General features: G+C 37.6%; 1 pseudogene; it reads right to left on the bottom strand.

The window, feature by feature from the left end:
• Positions 1 to 4,422: 4,422 nt before the first annotated feature.
• LOC121454578 lies at positions 4,423 to 4,911 on the bottom strand (annotated as a pseudogene).
• Between the last annotated feature and the right edge of the window lie 415 nt (positions 4,912 to 5,326).

Genomic DNA, 5,326 nt, shown 5'->3' with positions numbered 1-5,326 from the left:
ATTAAAATCAAACTTTTCTGACCTGAATGTCAAAACTTGTTTTTAAAAATTATTTTTAATTTAATTTTTGCATTACTTATTAACTAAAGTCATGTTTGCTTTGAATGCCAATGACTAAGGTTGATATTGGGTCATAGTACACAGCTGAGGTTGGTGGATGGAATAGAACTGAATGTCTTTGTTAAGGAAACAGTGCAGTATGAAAGCTCAAACCCTGGTTTTACTATCAGTGGTTTCTGTCTGGCCAAAGCACTGAATCTCCAAGGCTCAGTTTTAAATCCCTAGAGGGAATCATATTGGCTTAGAAAGAGAAAAGAAAAAAGAATCAGAAGAAATATGGGTGTGAGCATTTCAAGAACATTCATATAATCCATGTAATGTGATTTATGATATATAAATTACATATATAAATGATATATATGATTATATAAAGTGGTCTTACAAGACAATTTCCCATGCTATGATAGCTTAGGAATATTGGCTTAGTCAGTTTAGAACAAATATAAAGATGTTTCTGCATATCAACCATTTTGCTTGTAGTTTGATGTTATAATTAGAATAATATATATCCTTCCACAAATACAAATATCTTTAGGATAACTGTGTCCTCAATTTCATTCTGTACAACCTCATTATTTTATAGCATGATTTCAAACATCCCTAAGCTTCCACAATTTAACCAAGTCACAGAAGTTGATTTGTATTCAAACTTCCTCAATGTATAATAATTTGAGAATTATGCCAAGTATTTTTTTTGAGAGGGAAGAAAAAGAATATAGACAGTTATAAAAAGAGTAAAGTCTTTAAAGAGACAGAATACAGACAGTCCATAGATTAAAAGGAGTAAAGAAAGAATAAGCCATGTAAAGATGAAATATACACAAAACGTCTGGATTATGTATACTATTTTGTTTTCTTTGGATTTTTTTTTGACCTCAGAGAGACATTTGATTCTGGGAACTGTTAAGCTAAGCCAACATATATACTTTAAAGTTATCTTGACTTCAGAATTTGAGTTTAAAGATATGTTGCTTTGGAAAAGAGGTTCTTCTTTTGTTTCCACAGAGGATGAGAACCTGTGGATTCATTCTAGGCTAATGAGGTTTAATGGACCAAGACCCCTGAAAGGTTGTCTTGAACACCCCTCAAAAAATTACTTCACCCAATAAAAAGCAAGAAGCAGTTTGGAGAAGAACCACACCAAAATTCCCTAAATGATTGTTTATAAATGTTTGTTTACATTTAAGGGGGGAATATGCTATAGAGAGGTATGGAACTTGGTTTATTGATAGAAATTTAAGAAAAATTTTGTTATACTGGGTATATGTATTTCTACTCTTGATTAAGGTATTGTGATTGTGCAGCTCATTTAAAAATGTAATGTATAATTAAGAAATATAGGTTAATAGGTAGTCATCTATACTAGTGAAACTTGTGTTAGTTAGGTTTTCGAGATGTACAGAGATGTATTTCAGATGGATAGGCATTCTTCAAACCTTTCAAAGACTACAGAATATGGCATTTAAAATCTTTAAGAATTAGGACTTTTCATGACAATGAGACACATCTGCTCCTACAAGCACAGAACCAGTTACTTCAAGAGGAAGATGGGCATCGAAGAGGCTCCTTATGGAATTGGTTAGATATTGGCAGACAAGAACTGCTCTTGCCTGGACCACTTGATAAACTGGACATGCAGAACCCACAGTGAAATGACTGCTGAACTTGCCTAGAGGTGAAATGATCCTTTGGGGTTCCTGCTTCATGAACTTGTGTGTAGGATATTCTGCAGAGCAAAGAAGAAAATGACTGACAAACTGCCAATAAATTTCCTTCCTCGTGGAAAAGTCTGCTGGATACTGTGGGGCTGTAGACTGAAGATGAATGCCCCAATGATACAGAAGAACTCTGGGTGACTGTCCAGTCAATGAGATGTCTCTGTCAATTCTACTTTTAGACGTTGCTTACAAGCCGGGCGGTGGTGGCGCACGCCTTTAATCCCAGCACTCGGGAGGCAGAGGCAGGCTGATTTCTGTGAGTTCGAGGCCATCCTGGTCTACAAGAGCTATTTCCAGGACAGGAACCAATAGCTACAGAGAAACCCTGTCTCGAAAATCAAAAAAAAAAAAAAAAAAAAAAAGAAGTTGCTTACAGCGCACTTCCTGTTAATTTAGGTAATATTGGCTCCTTCTGGAGTCTTGATTGACTTGAAGAATTTATAGTTATAATTTTCCTTAGTCATGATAAAAGATGAAGTACATATAAATGTTATAACTGTAATTCTTGCTTGATATCTGTTATGTTGTATGTAACTTTACTATGTTAAAGTAGAAGAGTTCCTTTTTTATTTCAACAGAAAAAGGGAGGTGATGTGGGATTTCCTTTGTATTCTCTGATTACCATTAATTACCATTAATGAATAAAGAAACTGCTTTGGGCCTATAGCAGAGCTATAGGGGAACAGAATTGGGCAGGGAAAACTAAGCTAAATGCTGTGAGAAAGGAGGCAGAATCAGAGAGAAGTCATGGAGCCACCTGCAGAGACAGATGCCCTGAAACTTTGCTGGTAGGCCACAACCTCATGGTGCTGTACATATTAAAGAGATGGGTTAAATTAATATATTAGGGCTAGCCACTAAGAAGCTAGATTTAATGGGGCAAGCAGTGCTTTAATTAATACAGTTTCTCTGTGATTAATTTAGGGCTAAGCAGACAGAAACAAGTGAAAGGCCTCCTTCTTTCTCAACAGAGAATAAAAACTTGTTATTATAGTTCTAGTGCCCCGAAGATCTGTGGTCACCTACACAGTGACTCCACAAGGGTTGGTAGATTTGCAGTTTATGCATAAGCAAGAGCATGTTTTGCAGTGCCCATGAACTGTCCTTGATAAGGAGCACCCTCCTTGTCTGGCCATGAAAGTGGGCATTTGGTTGTTCTATCATTATTCAAAATTAAAAAATCTAGACTGTAGGACACTTATTTTCTTCCTTTAGATACATCACAGAGATACCAAAGATACCATCCTAGAAAGCAAAGTTCATTTACACTTTACTCATATACCATAAAAATGGAGATTTCTTCATGATTTACATTCATGACTTTTTGCCGTGTTATTCACCTCCAGGCTGAACTATGTATCCACGTATCCATAACCACAAGAGAACAACAAAGGGCCTGCCTGAAGAATACTTGGGAAAGAGATAAGTGAATAATTCATGTTAATATAGTTGGATCAATGCAATGTGAGATCACTGCACATTCCAGGGCCAGAGGGTTGTGGAGAATTTCATATCTTACTCTTTCATATGTGACATTTTGAGCACAAAACAGCGCAATATTCTCATATAAGACTTTTTATGCTGCCTCAAAGGGTCATAGAATACTTTTGAGAGAAAATTCAGCTCATTTTATAAAAGAGCATGAACCACTGGAACAGGATCTTTCTAAGTTCAGAATCTTCCATTTCCAGATCATTCTGGGATAATAGAGATATTGTAGATATACTATTATGTCCAGCAGTTCTCACAGCGTCCCCCACCCCCTGATTCAGGGTATGAGCAATAGATATTGAGCACATACGTGCAGTATGTGTGCTATCTGCATACTGAGTTCCCTTTCTTGATTTTGTGATATTTATAAGATTCATAATCCCTATTCCACATCCTCCCTGGTATTTTAAGTACAGGTGGGAGCATACACATCTTTTTTTTTTCAAATTCAACCATTTTTGAAAGTTTTTATTTATATTTTGGTCAATTCTTATATGGAATTCTCTTGTAAGAATATTTAAAAACATAAAAATTTGCCAATTATCAGATCTACACAAATCCTTAACAAAGGTTTTCTGTGTAATCCTCATTAATGCAAACCTTTGTGAGTACTACATTCTTACTGTAGATCTTCAATCTCTTCCATAACAGTTAGGCTACAAAAATTTTATATGGCACAAACACTTCTACTAAAAGGAAAGCCGGGCAGTACAAAAGATCTGAGTGCTCTGCGGAGCAGCCGCGCTACTGAGGCTCAGCACATCTCACGTGCTTTGTAGTTCTCTGTCAGCCACCTTCAGAAGGGACAGCAGAGGAGGCATCTCCTTTATTAACTCCCTTATTTAAGATTCTGTTGTTACAAAACTGGACCAATTAGTACAAGCTCGTATCTGCATAATTAACCAGAAGCCTCTTACAAAGCATTTCATTAGTGATATCAACTAATACAGAAGAATAGAAATTTCTAAGAAAGGGTTTTGTTAAGCTTGCCAGCTCCTTACATATCATGGGCTGTGTTGCTACTTCAACTTCTAATTAGAAGATTAATGGCATACATAAAAAGACTGATCAATGTAAGCATGCAAAACTAAAATATTTTCTAGGTGCTGTGATAGCTCATTTGATGAGTAAGAAAAGAACAAGCAAGCAAGGTTTATAAGTGCTCCAACTTCTCGCTGAGAAACTCTTCCACACTGTCCGTGTTCCACTTGAGGATGCTTAGTTCTTCAGCAATGTTCCCGTTGTCGTCCAAAAGCTTTAGGACAGGGTCTGAACCATGAACGTACTTGATCTGTAGACCTCTGAACAGTTTGGGCTTATCACTTCTGACAAAAGCTTGGACTTGAGGGAACCTCCCCAATTTTCATCCACAGACTTCAAGGATAGCTCCGGCATTCAGCTTTTTGGTTTCAAATTGTGCTTCTTCCTGACAGCACCCTCTGCATGTGGGGTCCAGCTGAAGCAGGTTAAACTGTCCAAGAAGATCACAAGAGCTGCAGAGCACGTTGCTGGAGAAACCCAACTCTCTGCATGCCTCTGACGACAACTCAGCCCCAAGAGCGGACACCGCTTGAAACGCAGTCGCCAGCAGTAAGCGCAGCCCAAGAGCGGGTCGCAGCCACCCACCCTGCCTGGCCGCCATCCCTGCAGACCCCGAGCATACACATCTTGATGAGAAGTATTTTTGAGTGACATATTCCTTGAAACCATATATTAACTGGAAATAGTCTCTTTTATCTGTTTGCCTAACTAGGCTTCCCTTCTCTCATCCATTTATTTAACCACCCATCCAATAACTCAGTATTTACTATTATTCTCTTGTATTCGTATCAGTACATTGCATCTCAGACTAATACTTGTTATGTACAAGGAATAGTCACTTTCCTTGATGTTTCTCTCTATTATGCCAGGAAAACAGATGTGTGTAGGGGAAGGCCTGTCCCACAAGGAGCCATTTCTATTCCTGACCAGTTTTGCAGAGCCTTAAGGTGATATTTCTGGTTAACCCAAAGGATAGCAGTATGACCCGATTGACAAATGGATTTTCTTCTCTACCA

This window comes from Microtus oregoni, unplaced genomic scaffold (genome assembly GCF_018167655.1).
Source record: "Microtus oregoni isolate MIOR12 unplaced genomic scaffold, Mior012 000012F_ref0000307, whole genome shotgun sequence".
Lineage (NCBI taxonomy): Eukaryota > Metazoa > Chordata > Mammalia > Rodentia > Cricetidae > Microtus > Microtus oregoni.
The sequence above is the reverse complement of the archived record's forward strand: the minus strand, read 5'-3'. Positions and strand labels throughout refer to the sequence as shown.